This window comes from Pan paniscus, chromosome 4 (genome assembly GCF_029289425.2).
Source record: "Pan paniscus chromosome 4, NHGRI_mPanPan1-v2.0_pri, whole genome shotgun sequence".
Classification (NCBI taxonomy): domain Eukaryota; kingdom Metazoa; phylum Chordata; class Mammalia; order Primates; family Hominidae; genus Pan; species Pan paniscus.
This window is the reverse complement of record NC_073253.2, coordinates 45,284,175-45,306,263: the sequence shown is the minus strand read 5'-3', so window position 1 is coordinate 45,306,263 and position 22,089 is coordinate 45,284,175. Positions and strand designations below refer to the sequence as shown.

Genomic DNA, 22,089 nt, shown 5'->3' with positions numbered 1-22,089 from the left:
GATCGAGACCATCCTGGCTAACACGTTGAAACCCCGTCTCTATTCAAAAATAGAAAAAAATTAGCCGGGCGTGGTGGCAGGCGCCTGTAGTCCCAGCTACTCGAGAGGCTGAGGCAGGAGAATGGCGTGAACCTAGGAGGCGGAGCTTTCAGCGAGCCGAGATTGCGCCACTGCACTTCAGCCTGGGCGACAGAGCGAGACTCCGTCTCAAAAACAAACAAACAAACAAAAAAGAGTGTTCAGCATCACTAATCATCAGGGAAATGCAAATCAAAACCACGATTAGATTTCATCTTACCCAAGTTAGAATGGTTGTTATTAAAAAGACAAGAAATAACGATAACGATGCTGGCAAGAATGTGGAGAAAAGGAAATTCTTATACACTATTGGTGAGAATGTAAATTAGTTCAGCCACTATAGAAAATAGCATAGTGATTCCCCCCCCCCAAAAAAAAACTAAAGAAAAAGCACTACCATATGATTTAACAATTCCACTACTGGATGTTCATCCAAAGGAAAGGAAGTCAGCATTATCAAAGGGATACCTGTACCCCCATGTGTATTGCAGCACTATTCACAATAGCAAAGACATAGAATCCACCTAAGTGCCTATCAACCAACAAACGGATAAATAAAATGTGATATATTTACACAATGGAATACTATTCTGCCATAAAAAATGAAATCATGTTATTTATAGCAATGTGGATGGAACCAGAGATCATTATGTTAACCGAAATAAGCCAAGCACAGAAAAACAAATATTGCATGTTCTCACTCATATGTGGGAGTTGATCTCAAGGAGATAGAGTAAAATGATGGTTACCAGATGCTGGGGAGGGGGATGGGGAGATGAAGAACAGTTGGTTAATAGGTATAAACATATAGTTAGACAGAAGAAATAAGTTTCAGTGTTTAACAGAATAGTAAGGCAACAATAGTTAACAAGGTGTTATATATTTCCAAATAGCTAGAAGATTTGAAATGTCTGCAACACAAAGAAATGATATATCTCTGAAGTGATAGATATCCTAATTCCTGATTTGATCATTACACATCATATGCATGTATCAAAATATTACATGTACCTCATAAATATGTATATTTTTATGTATCAATGTAAAGTATATGAATATGTGCACACACAATGTAGAAGTCTCAAGGGAAATATTAACATATTCTGAACTCAATGAAAAGAAAAATATAACATATCATCATTTTAAAATTAAACATATACCTACCATATGATCCAGTCATTCCACTCAGATATTTACCTGCAAGAAAAAAAGAAAAAAGAAAATATGTTTATACAATGACCTGTACATAAATGTCCTTAGGCTCTTTATTTGTAATTGCCAAAAATAGAAACAACCCAAATGTCTATCAACAGGTGAATAAATCAACAAATTTTGGTATAGTCACACAATGGAATACTACCTACAATGAAAAGGGATACACATATTTTGGTATATTCATTAAATGTAATAGACAGGAATGAACTATTAATATATACAACAACATAGGCGAATTTCAAAACTATTATGCTGAGGGAAATAAACCAGGCAAAAAGGAATAAATATAATTCCATTTTATAAAATTCTAGAAAATGCAAATTAATCTGTAGTGACAGATCAGTAGTTGCCTGGGAATGGAGGGTGGGGTGAGGAGGGGAGAGAGGGAGGGATTACAAAAGGACTCAAACTTTTAGGGGTGATGGCTATGTTCACTGTCTTGATTATGGTGATCGTCTCACGGGTATATGAATATATCAAAATGTATCAAAACTATGTATTTTTAAATATATGCAGTTATTGTATATGTCAACCTACACAAAGTTGTTAAAAATGAATCAGTGACATTCATGTGAACTTGTACAATCTGAGTGGGTTTCGAGTAGATATCTGGCCGAACTCGGGATCTGACTATAAGCAACCTCTCTACCCTCCATCCACTCCACTCCTCTGTAGAACAAACGAGAATAAATATAAGAATTTTATCAGAGCTAGAGTCTTTCATAAAATTTTGATGGCAGGGCTAAAGCTTAAATTGATAACACCAGCTTTGAAAAAAAAAATCCCAAAGGGAACAGCCTAAAAGAGAAATATAATCCAAAAAATAACTGTCATCCCTAACCTTTACATTTAGCATCTTTCCGCCTATTCACTACTTCCCTCTCTGGACCATAATTGCCAGCAATGGCATCAAGTTCTCCATTATGCCATAGGGTCATTTTTTAAAAACTGCCTGGATCCTCTATTAAAATACTGGGTTGCCTCATGATTAAGTAGTTTTCACTTTTTATTCACAATAAAAAGCTCAGACTGGGCAGTTTATCACTGCTTATTCTACATCTAGGGAAAAATCATCCCCTATTTGGCAGCAAAAAAAGCTAGTAACTCATTTCAATGCTGCAACAGGCCTTGCCTGCTAGTGGGCACACCCTGGCTTCAGGAAGGCTTTGGATGTGTGAAGACCATACATTGCCATGACTCACTCAAATAAAATAATAAACCAGGCCATGCAAACTTAGAGAGAAACGTATAATTTTGCAGCCTATCTGCATCCGTTCAATTATGTCAGCATTCATGACCAATGTATTCAATTGAACATCATAATGACATTTGCTGTTCCTGGTTTTGAGTTGATTTCCTTACAAAATTAGCATTTCATTTTTCTAATTTCAGAGCATATTGAGAACTGTTCGCTACTTAACTAAATCCAGAATTATGAATCCTTTTTCCTAATAAGGCAGCCCCTTGTGCCCCTTCCCAAATTCGATAATTCAGTTTTAAGAAAATAAATGCTTTTCAGCTTAGTGATGGGGCTCAGGCCTCATGAGCATTTGAGCGTTGCAACCTCACCTTTCACACAGGATGAATCTCTGGTGCCCTTATGCTCCTCAGCTCTTGCTGGATGGCCAAAGGAATAGTTGTGGTTAATAGTCACACAATAATCTTTGGCAAGTGATTATTGCCATTTAGAACCCCAAGTCTCAAGGGTGCATTTCTTCTGTTTTGTTTATTGTTTCTCCTGGAGCTTTATCTCATAGTGTGTTGTGGTTATTACTACTTTTTAAAGCAATGGGAAGTTGCTATTACCTGCCTTTGATTGAATTTCCTTAGCTTGTTCTTTCTATTGCCACATTATTAAAGGCACCAGGAAACACTTTGTATTTATCCTCTCTTCAACGTCAGCTTCCCCTGGATCCTAGCTGCCCAGGTAAGTGAAATTTTCCAGTACCAATGTCCCCCAGTCTTCTCATTTTTTATTTCCCAGCTAATTGATCTGTCATCCTTCACTCTTCCTAAGTTATTTGCAATGTCTGGAACATTTTTGAAAAGTAAAACAACAAGGCCTAAAATGAACACTTAAGAGAAATTATAAATCGTCCTCTCCACTTTACTGGAAAGGCAGTATGGAAGGATTTGACGGCAAACTGTGTTTCCATTCTTCTTAGTGAAAGAATCGAATCCCTTCGGATGACTATCTTAGCTATAAACTTAGGTATCTTCTTCAGAATGTTCCCTCAGGTTCTCCTGTGGTTTTCATGTTGGTATTGATAAAACCAATCACAGATTCCTCAGTCAGCAGTTTATTAGGCATTTGTAGAACTCTGATTTGAAATTCACTTCTTTATATATTTGGCCAGTAACTTAAGGACTATCAGAACGAGAGACACCTCTATGATTTTCTGAAATCTCTATTTCTTTTAGGGATTCAGCAACCACATGTAGAGCAGAGTCATTTGCTGACCCACAAGCATCTTAGACTGAAATTGTACCAGATGGATGTAGAATCAATCCTGCATATCTGTACCCCTGAAACAAGTAAAAAATACGGTTGGACATTTCCAAAAACAGGGCCAAGCAGTCATTTGTTAAGAGAGGGTTGCTCTGGGAGATAGATGCAGGAGTTGGAATAACACATCCCAAACCTCCCTTTCCCTTCCAAAACACAAGTCAATAGACCTGCCTTACATTAATTCATCTAAACTTTTCCTAACAATATTTGTATTTTCAGTCTGTATGAACTCCTGGGGTAATGGATCTGAGAACCACTGTTTAAGAGGATTGATTGTGTTGCCTTGTAGGAAAGTAGAAATGGAGTAAGATGAATCACTCAGGCAGAATCATTGTGCTGCAGGACAGATGGAAAGGCTCGGAAAGCACTTGTGCCCCTCCCTGTTACAGAGCATCTGGCCATGCCTAGCCTTGGTGGGCTAAAGAAAAAATACAACTCTCACCCTGCCAGCTGTGTTTTCCATCTTAATTGAAAACTTCTGAATCTCTATCTAATATGCTCAGCTAGGCAATGCAAGCCCTTAGCCTTTCTTCTGGTACAAGAAGTTGTTGACATCTTTCTGGAAAACATATTTACTACTACCTGTGAAGTTGTTTTGTACGACTAGGTGATATTCAGGGTAAATAAAACATGTGTGGCTCTTGACCCTTGGGGAACTCAGTGGCTAGAAGAAGCAAACTCAGACAGACAAATAGAAGTTTACAATAGATGTAAGAGATCAAGTAGCTATGCAGAGACATCAGTAAATTAAAAAGAGATGATTACATATTTACAATAAATACCAGAGGTGCCCGTCCTTGCAAGTACCATAGTTAGATGGATGGGGGTTGGAGAGAGACAGAGAGATGCTCTCCACATATATTCAAAAACTGAAAGAAAATTTAAAGTGACTTGCTTCTAAATCTGTTAACACAAATGAAGAGATGAACAGTGTTCAGTAGATTTGTTACAAGAGGAAAGTACATATTGGGCACCATATTTTTAAGAGAGTGAGTGTGATATGGAGAAATAGGCAAAATCAAATAAAAATAACTGTAATGAAAATAGAAGAGGTGGAGGGAACTGCTATTAGGGCTGTGTGTATATAGGAGAGGAGGAGATAGGAAAGATCTGAGGTAGTAGAGATTTTTAGTAAAGTTCTTGGGAACTGGAGTACATACAGTCTGGGCATCAGGACTTTTCAAAACCCTCCAGGCAATTCTAATGTGCAGCCAAGTTTGAGAACCACTGATCTGTATCATCCTACAAATGGCCACCAGATCAAGTTTTTGATTGCTTTCATTTTATTATTTCCTCTACCCAAAGATTTTTTTTTTTTTTACCAATTATTGGGTAGGTATCATCTATTCTTTCATTTTTTTTAACAAATAAATGGTAATCGCCATAGATAATTGCTTTACTGCTTTGAATCTTGGGCTTCGACCTGTATGTTGAAAACAATAACTACTTGTAGCTTTGCTTTAAAGATAAAAGGAGGCAATGTTTATAAATAAAGCATTTAACACAGTGCTTGCTACAGAAAATATGCAAGAATAGCGGCAATTACTGCTACTAACTCTTAACATTCTGACAGATGATCTTGCCACAGTCTCCGCTCCACCCCATGAAGGTATCTGGCTAACTTCCTCCATATCTTTGCTCATGCTGCTCTTTCCCCTGATAATAGGTTCGGTTCCTCTCGATTTAAGCCCTGCCTTTCTGAAGTTCTACCTCCTTGAAATCTTTTTAGGACATGTCCCCATATACTTTGTCCTAAACAATCTCACCTCATTTTAGTATCCCTAAAGACAAATTATCCTCAATAAAGTTGGTCTTGAATTGTCTCTTCATTTTACTATGCATGTTAAGCATTATCTCTGCAATTATGTTACAAATTCCTTGAAAGCAGGTGTTTGGTTGTGTCATCCATGGCGGGACGTGGGGGAGCCTGTTTATTGTGTTTAATGAAATAGTCATTCACATATAAGAGACACTTAGCAGATTGCAAGTTCCATGTGGGCAGGAACCTTATATACAGGATTCATCTAAATCTCCCCATGACCTAGAATAACGCCTGATACACAACAGGTGCTGGTATTAGTTTGCTAGGGCTGCCATAAAAAGTACCAAAGATGGGGGACTTAAACAACAGAAATTTATTTTCTCATAGTTCAAGAGGCTAGAAGCCTGAGATCAAGGTATCAGTAGGGTTGGTTTCTTCTGGGACCTCTTTCCTTGGCTTATAGATGGCATTTTTCCTTGTGCTTGTGTCTTAATCTTCTCTTCTTATAAAGACACCAGCAATGTTGGATTAGGTCTCACTGTAATGGCCACATTTTAACTTCATTACCTCTTTAAAGACCTTATCTCCAAATACACATTCTGAAGCATTGGGATTTAGGACTTCAAAACATTGAATTGGGGGGGTGGGTGGAAGTGCACAATTCTTCCCATAAAAATGCCCAATAAATATTTGTTGAATGAATGAATGCCCAACATGTCCTCATTGCCTAATCCAGCATTACTGCTTAGTGCAGTCTGACATTTATTAAGCAACTATTATGTTACTATCTTAGGAGGTTGTGATAGGAAGTTGAGTAAGCTATGGTTCCTGCCTAAAGGAACTTACATTTTAATGGAAAAAAACCACTGCACACAATTTCAATAAATGGGAAATTAATTTAAAAGTATGCACAGGGAATATGTAGAAGAGAAGGAAGCCATCTAGTCAAGCTGGGGGTTCAAGGAAGGCTTTCTTGAGGAGGTAATTTCTTAAGTGGATTTTAAAAGATGAATGAAGCCCACTTGATCATGGTGGATAAGCTTTTTGACGTGCTGCTGGATTCAGTTTGCCAGTATTTTACTGAGGATTTTTGCATCAATGTTCATCAGGGATATTGGTCTAAAATTCTCTTTTTTTGTTGTTTCTCTGCCAGGCTTTGGTATCAGGATGATGCTGGCCTCATAAAATGAGTTAGGGAGGATTCCCTCTTTTTCTATTGATTGGAATAGTTTCAGAAGGAATTGTACCCACTCTTCCTTGTACCTCTGGTAGAATTCGGTTGTGAATCCATCTGGTCCTCGACTTTTTTTGGTTGGTAAGCTATTAATTATTGCCTCAATTTCAGAGCCTGTTATTGGTCTATTCAGAGATTCAACTTCTTCCTGGTTTAGTCTTGGGAGGGTGTATGTGTCGAGGAATTTATCCATTTCTACTAGATTTTCTAGTTTATTTGTGTAGAGGTATTTATAGTATTCTCTGATGGTAGTTTGTATTTCTGTGGGATTGGTGGTGATATCCCCTTTATCATTTTTCATTGCGTCTATTTGATTCTTCTCTCTTTTCTTCCTTACTAGTCTTGCTAGCGGTCTATCAATTTTGTTGATCTTTTCAAAAAACCAGCTCCTGGATTCATTGATTTTTTGAAGGGTGTTTTGTAACTCTGTCTCCTTCAGTTCTGCTCTGATCTTGGTTACTTCTTGCCTTCTGCTAGCTTTTGAATGTGTTTGCTCTTGCTTCTCTAGTTCTTTTAATTGTGATGTTAGGGTGTCAATTTTAGATCTTTCCTGCTTTCTCTTGTGGGCATTTAGTGCTATAAATTTACCACTACACACTGCTTTAAATGTGTCCCAGAGATTCTGGTATGTTGTGTCTTTGTTCTCGTTGGTTTCAAAGAACATCTTTATTTCTGCCTTCCTTTCGTTATGTACCCAGTAGTCATTCAGGAGCAGGTTGTTCAGTTTCCATGTAGTTGAGCAGTTTTGAGTGAGTTTCTTAATCCTGAGTTCTAGTTTGATTGCACGGTGGTCTGAGAGACAGTTTGTTATAATTTCTGTTCTTTTACATTTGCTGAGGAGTGCTTTACTTCCAACTATGTGGTCGATTTTGGAATAGGTGCAGTGTGGTGCTGAGAAGAATGTATATTCTGTGGATTTGGGGTGGAGACTTCTGTAGATGTCCATTAGGTCTGCTTGGTGCAGAGCTGAATTCAATTCCTGGATATCCTTGTTAACTTTCTGTCTTGTTGATCTGTCTAATGTTGACAGTGGGGTGTTAAGGTCTCCCATTATTATTGTCTGGGAGTCTAAGTCTCTTTGTAGGTCTCTAAGGACTTGCATTATGAATCTGGGTGCTCCTGCATTGGGTGCATATATATTTAGGATAGTTAGCTCTTCTTGTTGAATTGATCCCTTTACCATTATGTAATGGCCTTCTTTGTCTCTTTAATCTTGGTTGGTTTAAAGTCTGTTTTATCAGAGACTAGGATTGCAACCCCTGCCTTTATTTGTTTTCCATTTGCACAGAACCAAAAACAAAAACCACATGATTATCTCAATAGATGCAGAAAAGGCCTCCGACAAAATTCAACAGCCCTTCATCCTAAAAACTCTCAATAAATTAGGTGTTGATAGGACGTATCTCAAAACAATAAGAACTATTTATGACAAACCCACAGCCAATATCATACTGAACGGGCAAAAACTAAAAGTATTCCCTTTGAAAACTGGCACAAGACAGGGATGCCCTCTCTCACCACTCCTATTCAACATAGTGTTGGAAGTTCTGGCCAGGGCAATCAGGCAAGAGAAAGAAATAAAGGGTATTAAACTAGGAAAAGAGGAAGTCAAATTGTCCCTTTTTGCAGATGACATGATTGTATATCTAGAAAACCCCATCGTCTCAGCCCAAAATCTCCTTAAGCTGATAAGCAACTTCAGAAAAGTCTCAGGATACAAAATCAATGTGCAAAAATCACAAGCATTCTTATACACCAATAACAGACAAACAGAGAGCCAAATCATGAGTGAATTCCCATTCACAATTGCTTCAAAGAGAATAAAATACCTAGGAATCCAACTTACAAGGGATGTGAAGGACCTCTTCAAGGAGAACTACAAACAACTGCTCAGTGAAATAAAAGAGGACACAAACAAATGGAAGAACATTCCATGCTCATGGGTAGGAAGAATCAATATTGTGATAATGGCCATACTGCCCAAGGTAATTTATAGATTCCATGCCATCCCCATCAAGCTACCAATGACTTTCTTCACAGAATTGGAAAAAACTACTTTAAAGTTCATATGGAACCAAAAAAGAGCATGCATTGCCAAGACAATCCTAAGCAAAAAGACAAGCTGGAGGCATCATGCTATCTGACTTCAAACTATACTACAAGGCTACAGTAACCAAAACAGCAGGCTACTGGTACCAAAACAGAGATATAGACTGATGGAACAGAACAGAACCCTCAGAAATAATGCTGCATATCTACAACTATCTGATCTTTGACAAACCTGAAAAAAACAAGCAATGGGGAAAGGATTCCCTATTTAATAAATGGTGCTGGGAAAACTGGCTAGCCATATGTAGAAAGCTGAAACTGGATCCCTTCCTTACACTTTATACAAAAATTAATTCAAGATGGATTAAAGACTTAAATGTTAGAACTAAAACCATAAAAACCCTGGAAGAAAACCTAGGCAATACCATTCAGGACATAGGCATGGGCAAGGACTTCATGACTAAAACACCAAAAGCAATGGCAACAAAAGACAAAATTGACAAATGGATCTAATTAAACTGAAGAGCTTCTGCACAGCAAAAGAAACTACCATCAGAGTGAACAGGCAACCTACAGAATGGAAGAAAATTTTTCCAATCTACTCATCTGACAAAGGGCAAATATCCAGAATCTGCAAAGAACTCAGACAAATTTACAAGAAAAAAACAAACAACCCCATCAAAAAGTGGGCAAAGGATATGAACAGACACTTCTCAAAAGAAGACATTTATGCAGCCAACAGACACATGAAAAACATGCTCATCATCACTGGCCATCAGAGAAATGCAAATCAAAACCACAATGAGATATCATCTCACACCAGTTAGAATGGTGACCATTAAAAAGTCAGGAAACAACAGATGCTGGAGAGGATGTGGAGAAATAGGAACACTTTTACACTGTTGGTGGGACTGTAAACTAGTTCAACCATTGTGGAAGACAGTGTGGCGATTCCTCAGGGATCTAGAACTAGAAATACCATTTGACCCAGCCATCCCATTACTGGATATATACCCAAAGGAATATAAATCATGCTGCTATAAAGACACATGCACCTGTATGTTTATTGTGGCACTATTCACAATAGCAGACTTGGCACCAACCCAAATGTCCAACAATGATAGACTGGATTAAGAAAATGTGGCACATATACACCATGGAATACTATGCATCCATAAAAAATGATGAGTTCATGTCCTTTGTAGGGACATGGATGAAGCTGGAAACCATCATTCTCAGCAAACTATCACAAGTATTAAAAACCAAACACTGCATGTTCTCACTCATAGGTGGGAATTGAACAATGAGAACACTTGGACACAGGAAGGGGAACATCACACACCAGGGCCTGTTGTGGGGTGGGGAGAGGTGGGAGGGATAGCATTAGGAGATATACCTAATGTAAATGATGAGTTAATGGGTGCAGCACACCAACATGGCACATGTATACCTATGTAACAAACCTGCATGTTGTGCACATGTACCCTAGAACTTAAAGTATAATAAAAAATAAATAAATAAATAAATAAATAATGAATGAAAATTTCATAGGAAAGAAGAGCATGAGGCTATTGATTTTAGTATTAGGTGATCACACTGTCTGCAGAGTGGTAGATGGATTTAAGGCAGGGGCAGTATTAGAGGCATGGAAGAAAATAGACATAATTAACAACCGTTCAGGTGAGAGATGAAGGGATTTGGCCAATGATGGTGGTGCAAAGAAGTCAGTAGGTATGAGAAACATTTACAGGATAAAATCTGCAGGCCTTATTGGTAATTGAATATGGGAGGGGTAGAGAAGCAGAGGCATAAGGATAGAACAGCTCAAAGAAGTATTGAAGAATTTGTGGCCATAGTTTAAAACCACCACAATCTGCAGCACACGGGAACGTGAGAGAAATGCAAATTCATAGAGTCCACCTAGACCCACCAAACCAGAATCTCTAGGGGTAAGGCCCAGCAATCCGTTTTTAATAAGCTCTCCAGGTGATTCTGACACTGCTCAGAGGCCCTGCTCTCATAATGAGAAACTTTTTCTATGTGTTCAGGAAAAAATATTTTCTTACTGTTGCTTCTAATAACTCTCATTGAATTATTCATGCCCCAATTCTTGCTGAATATCTCCAAACCAATTAGTTGAGGGAAAGGAGACATTATGGGGGTGGTTGGGGTATGCGTGCATGCGTGCGTGTGTGTGTGCGCTAGGAAAAGAAGTGGGGAGAATGCCCAAACACAAATGATCTCTATGCATCAAAAGATTTTCCAAAATCTGATTTTCATTATTTATTACTTAAGTTTAATGTGTGGCCAAGCTTTTCTAGTAAGGTTTTTCTAGTAAGGTTGCAATTAAAAGAAAATATAAGCAGATCACAGAAAACGTCATACTTTGGGGGCAGGCTTTGGAAAGCACAAATTTATTTATTTATTTATTTGTTTATTTATTGTCACTCACTGTACTACCCAGGCCTACTAAAAAGAGGATGCATTAAAATAACTAGCTGGTCAATATCCCCATCAATGTTTTAGCATAACCCCACGGTAGAATCAATAACGGTGACCCTAATGCAATGACCTTTGAAGTCCAAACTCTTCTGCCTCACAGGTTATTTCCAATCAACTTAATACAAAAGGTTCAGGTGCAAAACCAAATGGTTCAATTCCTGGAGCATCATTAGTAGTTAAGTAATTAAACAATCACTCACTTATTAACTTTTCTAGGTACCTTGGCCACGCTTGACAATACCAAGATTGCCTGGTAATTATATAAATTATTCCTATTCCCTGTTTAGTAGTTACCCAAAAAATATATTTTCATAAAGAATATATAACAGACAGGGACATAACCTTCAAAGTGGGGTTTGGGGGAGTAGAAAAAAGGTGACAAATTCTCCTAAAGAAGAATTGCTAATTCAGAAAACATGTTGGGAGCAAGCGGTGTGAAGTGGTAGAAACAAAAATTTGTTTCCTGTATAGTTCGAAATTTTAATAATAAGCATGAGCACTTCATAATTAGAATAACAAAGGTATTGTCATTTAAAATTAAAATAAAAAGGAAGGAAAAAGCCTGGATGAAGGAAAAAGCACAGGGATCGAAGTCAGAATGTCCTGGTTCAATTCCTGATTCTACAACTTACTAGCTGTGTGACCTTGTGTCAGAGGTGTTTGAACCAGAGCAACTCCATTTTGAATAGAAGCTGGGCAAAATAAGGTTGAGACCTACTGGGCTGTATTCCCAGGAGGTTAGGCATTCTAAGTCACAGGATGAGATAGGAGGTAGTTACAAGATACAGGTCGTAAAGACCTTGCTGATAAAACAGTTTGCAGAAAAGAAGCCAGCCAAAACCCACCAAAATCAAGATGGCGAAGAGAGTGACCTCTGGTCATCTTCAAGCCTCATTATATGTTAACTTTAATGCATTAGCATGCTAAAAGACACTCCCACCAGTGCCATGACAGTTTACAAATGGCATGGCAACATTCGGAAGTTACCCTATATGGTCTAAAAAGGGGAGGAACCCTCAGCTCTGGGAATTGTCCACCCTTTTCCCGGAAAACTCATGAATAATCCACCCCTTGTTTAGTATAGACTCAAGAAATAACCATAGAAATGGGCAACCAGCAAGTCTTGGGGCTGCTCTGGCTGTGGAGTACCATTCTTTATTACTTTACTTTCCTAAAAAACTTGCTTTCACTCTACTTTATGCCCCAAATTCTTTCTTGCGTGAGACCCAAGAACCCTCTCTTGAGGGTCTGAATCAAGACTGCTTTCTGGTAATGCTTGGATATGCTACTTAGCTGCTCTGGGCTTCAGTGTTCTTATCTTTAAAAGAGATATGTGTACCTCCAATGGTGGGTATAATATTAAAGGAGCTATTAATAATATATGTAAAGCACTCAGCACAAGCCTGTCAAGGTGTATATTCAACAATAGTAGCTTTTTGCTGCTGTTAGTAGCTTTTGGCTCAGCTCAGATCAGAATTTAAATCCCAGTTCTCCTACGTACTAACTATATGTACTTGGTCCAATAATTTCACCTCTATAAGCCTTGTTTGTTGGTTGGTTTTTGAGATATGTAAAACATGACAAGATTATCTATCATTCAAGGCTTCAGAGAACACAGAGCAGACATTTAAGAAATGATGGCTGTTCTATGTTAGCTCTTTAAAATGGATTTTAACTTTCACATCAATTTGCCTTTGCCTGCTACTTGGGCTCAGTTCAGTCCTTAGTACTGTCCTGTCCACACTGGCACTGGGAACTCTCTTCTTAAAGAAGAGATGGTTTTCTTCATTTTGTGTTTGTGGGAAGGCCCTCTTACATATGCCTGCCCTCAAATCGTCCCAGAACCAGAGTATGGAGACCCCACAAACCATGGGGAAAAAGATAAAATCATGCCTTTGAATAAGCAAACAGAGATGATCTCAGACATATACTGTAGATGTTTTCTCATTTTTTACCAACACAGTCCCTGTCTTATTAGAATGTATTCTCAGCCATCTGGCTTCCATCGAAGCCTAAAATTCAGTCAGGCACAATAAGACAGTATTATAATGAAAGAAAACAAAATATTTTACCCCAAAATATAATTCTTGGACATATTTTGAGATGGCTGTTCAGAGAGCCAGCAAACAGAATTAGCCCTGCGAAGCTGTCTTTTTTGGGGGAGATTTGCATCTGTAGAGAAAATCTGCATTGAGGAAGCCAGGCTTTCTCTGAGGGCCCTCTCTCATCCAGACCTAGGAAAGATGAACTGAGAGTCTGACATCTTTCAAGATCTGAAAGAAACATTCACCATCTATCCTCTCTGAGAGCTGCTACCTTGAAGTTTCATCTACATAACAAGACCACCTTTGCTAGCAAGGATTCCTCTTCCCGTCCCATACATGTTTTGCCACTCACCAAACCCCCATTCTTTCTGGAACTTCAAGATGGTATAAAAGCATCAACCATCTGGCCATTTTTTAAGTTCTATTTTATATGACTCCCACACACATTAATAGCTTTGCATACCCTTTCTTCTATTAATCTGTCTTTTGTCAGTTGATTTTTAGCAAATCTTCAGACGGCAAGGGGGAAGTTTTCCATTTGCCCCTATGATAAGAACTGGATGAAGAAGATGACATAAAAATACAAAACCATAAAAGAAAAAGTGATTAGATGTGACTACATTAATTTTGTTTGTTTATTTTAGCATCTCTATGGCAAAAAGACAACATAAAAATAAAATGTCAAATGATACATGAAAAAAATTGCAACATGTATTGTAGTCTAAGCATTAATGCTCTTAATACCATATACAAAGAGCATTTGCAAATCATTAATATGAAAAAGACCAGTATCTCATTAGAAAAAAATAGGCAAAGGATAGAAAGAGGACATTCACAAAAGAAGACATACAAAGGATGAATAAACAAAGGAAAAATGGTCGACGTAACTAGCAAACAAATAAAAGTAAAGTTTCATCAGATGGTCAAAGGTTTTATAAACGGAGGATTTTTGGTGTTTGAGAGGACATGGAAAATGGTATTTTGTATACTGCTGATAGAAACTTTCAGAAGGGCAGCATCTATTTGGTAACATGTACCAAAAACTTAGTGTGCATATTATTTGATCTCATAATTCCATTTTTAGGAATTCATCCTAAGATAAATGTATATAAAAGGATATTTGCAACAGAATTGTTTAAAATAGAAAAAAGTAAAACAAGCTAAAAATCTAGCAATATGTCATTGATTAAAAACAATAATGAATCAATGCCTTAACCATACAGCAGAAAACATACTTTCATTAATTATATATATCATCGAATTATACCTATTGGGAATAGATACCAATCCAGGCAGAGAAACTAGCTTGTGCAAAGGCCCTATAATGGGAAGGGCTCCAACTCCACATGGGTTTTTGCAATCAGTTTTACCTTTGCGGGAGTCTACCCTAAGTTAAGCCTGAAGGTGAAACTTCACTAATCAGGGCCCCTATCTTTTGTGTTCATTGCTATTTGCCAAGTGCTTTGCACAGCCCTGGCACAGTACACCTGTTAAACTGCCCTGCATGCCATTCCTATAGAAGTGTTTCTCTGTGGGTATATGGAAGGATGCTCACAAAATGTTAACAGTGGTGACCTCTAAGTTGAAGCGCTTGGGGGATGCTTTCTTCTTTCTATTTTTATGTGTTGCTTGAAATGTTAATGATAACCATAAGTTGGCTTCATAATTAGAAATAATTGCGTTATTGTTCTTTTAAAAGTTTATGAAGAAGAAAAAGATCTGGATGTAACAGAAAGTACCTACTAGCCATTGAATTCAGATATTTTTGGTTTATTTCTTGAACGTAGTCTCTTACGCTTCCATCAAAGGCTACAAACAAGGCAGCCACACCTCACTGTCAGTGGCTGAAAAGGCACCTGACACTGACACAGTCTGGGGACAGTCAACAGTATTTGGGCCACATTCAGAGAGAAGCCACCCCCAACCCCAGACCTGCCATGCTGGCTGTCCCTCCATGGAAAGGAATGTTCTTCCCCTCCTTCCACCACCTGGCAGCAACACACCACTTATCCTTTTACTCCTAACTCAGCCTCACCTCCTCTGGAAGCTTCCTCGATCCTGGCTCTTTTCCTCTACGTCCCTGCAATGCTCTCTTCATTCCTCTTGCATCACCATCTCTCTTGGGTTCTAAGTGATCCATTTACTTACCTGTCTCATTCATTCCCATGAGCTCCTTGAAAGCAGGAAGGCTGTTTTACTCTATAGTTAATAGTTTTATGCTATTTGCAGGCCCAGCCTATCACCCAATATATAGCAGAAGCTCAATAAGTACTTGTGAATGAACAAGCAGACAGTAGCAACTTTATCCTCGGCTTTGCCATACAGCTATTACTATGCCCTAAGAAACTTTCCCACACCTCAAGTTCTTTTGTAGCTGGCTTGGCCTAGCCCCCCAGCTGTGTCAGGCACTCTGCAGATATCAGTTCACATGACTACATTCCTGGTCTGAGGGATGGAGGTGGTTTACCTCCCAAACATCAGGGAGGTCAAAGGATGCCACCCTTATGTATCCTCTGACTGCCACAATCTCTGTTCAAATAAAAATAAGATGGGAGACCAGTTTAAAGTAAGATCAAAGCTTCTGAGGCTTGTCATGTGTCCAGACACCAAAGCATTCTGAAGGAAAAGGCAGTATTTCTCCAATCCACGTTTTACCAGTGGATAGAAAGCACACGCTGATCCTGATCCTTGCCACCCTGCAAGCAGAACTTTCTCACACATGAAAGGGCTCTGGGTACCCAGCAGTTACATTTTCTTACTGTGAACCCCTCTACCCGTGAGCTTCCAGGTGGGTTTATGCCAAGCAAGCCCTGGGCAGCCCAAGTTATAGAAATGTTACTGGAACAAAGAAGAAAAACAAAAACTGTGAAGTTATGTGTGTTGACAGACTGGCAATGTTTTTATCTGATTCAGTAAGTTTTTCTCTGAGGTTTAGCAGGAATTGCAAATGCTAAGCTGTTCCACCTGAGTTGAGCTTTTAAAATGCTGCTGCTTTGGAATCAGAACTGTAGGAAATAATAATGTTTCCATTAACAACAAGAAACAGTGTTAGAACAGTATCTTTCTAGTACTTCAAAAGCAGGACAGGGGCCTGGGGTGAGACTCCTGGGAAGCACATGGGCAACATTAGCTTCCAGGTCATTCTCACCCTGCCCTCTTCATGCCTAACAGTGACTTCCTTCTAGGAATATATTTCATGGAAAAATCCAAAATACAGGGAGGATCTTCCACTGTTTATATTAGGAAGAAAGGAAGGGAGGGAGGAAGGAAAAAAGAAAAGAGGGAGACAGGGAAGGAAAAAAGGAGGGGAGAGAGGGAAAGAAGGACAGAAGGGAGGAAAAAAGAAAAGATTAGTCTAAAAACCTACCATTTACAGATATTTAAGAAATTAACATATTTCTAGTGACTAGTTTATTGTGACTCCATTAAAATTATTTTGAAGAGTATGCAACAACATGGAAAATGCTTACTATATGACTTTACGAGAAAATACAGAATATGAATACATTATAATCACATAATTTTGGGAAAGACAGAAAAGTATAAAGACAAAAGTAAACAAAAATTAACAATTCAATCACCCAGGGAACTATTATTAACAGCATGTTTTCATCCAGTCATTTTTTAGTTCATGTAGGTACATACATACGCAAACATGTATTTTAATAAAATAAAATTGAGATCTCATGATGTATACTTACCTTTATATCCTACCTTTTTTATACATTTTATTTATAAGCTTTATATATTCTTTAAAAATACGATTGTCAATACTTGCATAGAAGTCTATCATATGAACATCCCACAATATATTATGTTGAACCATATAAAAATGCTGCTTTGTAGGTCAACATTTTATATGATTCAATAATTTTACATTAGTAGTTTTAAATGATTTCACTTGGCATTTATCTAATTCTCATGTGGAGCACTTGGGTTATATTAATTACAATGCAATCGTTATAAATAAATATTTAGTGCCTTTTCACTTATTTCTACAAGGAGAATTTGTAGATAAGCATATTTTTTAAGATCCCTCAAATGTTTTTTCATTTTGCCCTTCAGAAAACTTGTACCTATCTACATTCCCATAGTAGTCCTTCTCATATTGTTTCTACTGCACTCCAAATGCAAGAAACTGCTTATATTTTCTATTTCACACATGATGCTCTAGAAAAAGATGTCATTTTTTTCATTCTTGCCATTTAAGATAACAGTTTCCCCAGAATAGGGCCTGTTCTGGGGTAGGGGTTTGCGGAAGGGGAGGGATAGCATTAGGACAAATACCTAATGCATGCGAGGCTTAAAACCTAGGTGACGGGTTGATGGATGCAGCAAGTCACCGTGGCACATGTATACCTATGTAACAAACCTGCATGTTCTGCACATGTATCCCAGAACTTAAAATATAATAATAATGAAAAAAAAGTTTTCCCGGAATAGTTGTGAATAATTTATCTTATCAAAGCTTGTTGATGTCAAGAGAAAGGACTTTCTGTTGAAGCCTTCTATCTGGACAGAACAAAATTGGAAATCAGTTCTGAAGTCTAGGGTAAAAAACAAAGAGGATATGTTCTGGGGCCAAGTAAATTCAGCAATGGGAAAAAACACAGGGAATTTGAAATTCCAGAGTTAAGTTTAGAATTTTCAAGATTAGACTCTAGTGAGGTTATGGAAGCCCGCTAGTTCAAATTGGAACAGAATGAAGCATAAAAGGATGATCACCAATAAAAGAGAGCTCTTGGATGTCTTTGGTGTTTGGTGACGTCTCCATCTCTGCCAGCATAACACCTGCATCCCAATCAGCACTCACTTCTCTACAGTGACCTGTCACCTGGCTGTCATAAACTCACATGGTGGCATGGTGTTGGTTGATGGGTAAAGTCTGAGGGAATAGAAATTATAAAAAGATGGAAGGGAGATAATATAGAGGGTGCCCTCTTAGGGTGATTTCTACCAGCTCCTTTTAATGCAAATCACCACTGGTTCAGATAAATATCCTCACAAAGGTAGTAAGTAAATCCTTGGCCATTCTGACCATCTTCTCCACCAAAGAGAAAGGAGAATATTGGAAGGGTTACAGAGGCTTCCAGGGCCCACTACAGCCAGGGGCCTGCCTGAGACTTCTGTAAAGAGAGCTAAAAGGATGACTTTGTTCTCCAGAAAACAATCTAAAGAAAAGGCAGAAACTTCTAGCCAAAGTGACCCCAGGCCAACTAAAACATGAAACTGAATAAAAATATGGAGCCCTTTCAAGGGAAGGCGCCATAATGAGCAGTTGCAAAAGCTTCTTTGAGCCATGGCAAGTCCCTGGTTCCCAATAAAACTCCAGATCCCCCAAGTTTGCTTGGCTGGGGACTCCTCTAGGAACAGAACACAGAGCTCTCCTGGAGTCTTTGAAAGACATTTTCACAGATTGCTATATACCCACCAGCACCAAGTACACCATCAGCAGAGATGCTCAAACCAGGAAACCAGCTTGGTCTAGTTCATGAATGCATCCACATCTAATTTTCCTTCTCCCAGATCACTGGCTCCAAAGACATTCAAGCTGCAATAACTTAGTTTCACACATCACCAGCAACTCAGTTTCATACCTGTCAAAGATTAATGAATTGCATTTGAGCTGTGGGTCCAGGTCTGGACCTGACCCTCATCTCTGTGCAGTTTTCCTTCCTTTGAGTTTCTCAGATGCCTGTCCTACGGGGCAACCAGCCATAAAAACAGATAGGAGACAGAAAGTGGGCCCTGAAATTTCCACATTTCAGAAAAGATCAAGAAACTCAGCTTTCAGTCCTCTTAAAAATGTTCCGCCTCCCACGTCTGATTCAGAAGGCACGCACGCAGAACTAACCCCACACAGAACTTCTTAATTACATACAATAACTTTTCCTCTCATAGTTTCTCTTCATATAGAAGTTTACACCGGTGGCTCTAATATTCTTTCCATGATACTTATTTGGGACATATCTCCATACATAACCATTTCCCACTGCCAACATTGGATATCGTGTACATTAATATTACTTTCCCTCTTCTCAATCTATGACCACTATTTGAAAACTTTATCTAAAATATGCTTTGGGGATTTAGGGTTTCTGAAAGACCCACTTAAAGCCTTAGAGAACATCTCTGGGGCTAGTACCTATTTTCAGGAGCCTCGGACAAATTTTTTGTCTCCTATTCTTAAATGTTACATCACAGAATTAAGATGAGGCCCCTCTTTAATTGTTAATGAATTTGAAGTAGAATTATATCTGAAGGGGTTTTTAAAAATATATTTTATGTTTTTTAGCCTGTTTACATAGTGGTGATATTTACAAGTGAAACTCATTGTGGAGCTTAATTGAGTTTGTATTTTTTCCAAATATATTCTTAGCCCCAAATTATTTAACTCCCATGGGAAATGGTCAGATCACACTTTTTCCATTTCAGAAGAGAAGAAACTGATTATATTTTAAACAATTTTTTCACTTCTAGTATAATCAAGAAAGTTTCTACCAGACTCTAGCATCCAACAGATAACAACTACAAAGCATGGACAAATTATACAAACAAAAATCAAATATCCAAAAGTACTAGGGAGTAAACTTAAGCAGGAAAATTCTGAAAGGAAGCTGAGATTTGATAGAAGGGATTGGTGCAGGTAACAGTATTTATGTCTTCTGCTGAAAGGCAGGTCAAAGTCAGTGCCACACAGAGTAACTAAAACTCTAATAGAAAAACCAAGTCTTTCTAGACTAAAGAACCAAAGGTCAGAATTTGGGGCAACCATAGCTACAGGAAAATGGCAGGAAAACCCCCAAAAAATGAGCTAGTGAGGAGAAGCCCCAAATTTTCTACATATATTTTCCTAAGTATCTGGATCACCCCTGAATCACATGTGTATTTGGTAGACTCAAAGCACCTCAGCAAAGAAGAAAGAAACAAACAACAAGAAAAGCTAAACTGGCCAGGTGCAGTGGCTCACACCTGTTATCTCAGCACTTTGGGAGGCTGAGGCAGGAGGATCACTTGAGCTCAGGAGTTTGAGATCAGCCTGAGCAGTATAGTGAGACCCTGTCTCTATTTTAACAACAACAACAAAAGAGACAGAGTATGCTATGCAGTTTGAGCTACAAAGGTAATTGCCTGTTGAAATAAAACATCAATAGTCTTCAGAGGGAAGTAATACAAATCAGAATACCTACGACCAATCATTCACAATATCCAGAGTATAATATGAAATTTATTACCATATGAAGAAACTATCCCCAGTAAAATAAGAAACATATTCTTACAATGAATTCAAAGATAATAAACCTCTATTGAGAAACGGAAACTATAAAAAAAAGAATTAAATTGAAATTTTACCACTGAAAATCAACATATCTGGAAGTTAAAATTCACTCAATGTGCTTTATAGTAGAATGGAAAATACAGAAGAGTCAGTAAGCTTGAAGACAGGTAAATGGAAATGATCAATCTGAAAGACAGAGGGAAAAGATTGAAGAAAATAGAACAGATCCTCTTGAGCTAATGGACCTATGGAGCAATAACTAAAGATCTAACATATGTGTCATAGGAGTGTCAGGAGGAGAGGAGAGGAGGGTTGAGAGGGAGCATTAAAAAATATTTAAAGGTATAATGGCTAAAGGTTTCCAGATTTGGTGAGAGACTTAAATTTACAGATCCAAGAAGCTTAATGAACTCCAAACAGGAAAACTGTTATGTAGTTTCATCATAGTTAAACTGCTAAAAAACAAAGATAAGGAAAAAAATCTTGAAAGCAGTCAGATAAAACCACACATTACACACAGGAGAACAACGGTTTAAAAATACTGACTTCTCATTTAAAATTTTGGAAGCCAGAAGACAGTGGAACAATATCTTTTAAAGAACTGAAAACAGAACAAATAAAAATCTGTTACACCTGAATTCAATAGGCAGTGAAAAGATCTTTCAAGAATGAGGCAAAATAAAGACCATTTTCATATAAAATAAAACTAAAAGAATTTATGATTAGTTATCTGCACTGTAAGAAAAGCTGAAGGAAATTCTGCAGGCTAGAAGGAAACAATACCAAATGGAAACACAAATTTATAGAAAAGAATGTAAAACATCAAAAATGGTAAATATCACGGTAAACAGAAAAGACCTTTTCATCTTTACTTCTTTTAAATTCATAAGGCTATTTACAAAAAAGCATAACATTGTCTCATGGAATTCATAATGTATGTTAGCATACTACATGCAATAACTATAGCACAAAGGGCAGAGGTAGGATGGACTCATACAGCTGAAACCCCTAGAATAACCATTAAAAATAATACACAAAGGTGTATCTGAAAATACAATAGACATTTTGGGGTTTTTTTCTTTTCTTTTTTTTTTTTTTTTTTTTGAGAAACAGGGTCTTGCTCTGTCACCCAGGTTTCAGTGCAGTGGCAATAATCATGGCTCACTGCAGCCTCAAACTCCCGGGCTCAAGTAATTCTCCTGCCTCAGCCCTGTGAGTAGCTGGGACTACAGGCATGCACCACCATGCCAGGCTAATTATTTTATTTTCTGTGGAGGCAGGGTTTTGCTTTATTGCCCAGGCTGGTCTCAACTCCTGGCCTCAAGAATCCTCCTGCCTTGGCCTCCCAAACTGCTGGGATTACAGGTGTGAGCCACCACACACAGCCTACAATAGACATTTTTAGAAAGCAATCCT

The 22,089-nt window shown here is 38.1% G+C and overlaps 1 long non-coding RNA gene across 1 annotated transcript in view; it reads right to left on the bottom strand.

Moving 5' to 3' along the window:
- LOC103783941 (uncharacterized) overlaps positions 1-22,089 on the bottom strand; it is a 413,541-nt gene that overhangs the window by 22,349 nt on the left and 369,103 nt on the right. Inside the window, exon 6 of the long non-coding RNA XR_004671529.3 lies at positions 1,243-1,275. This is a non-coding gene — a long non-coding RNA (uncharacterized LOC103783941). The remainder of the gene's footprint in view (positions 1-1,242; positions 1,276-22,089) is intronic.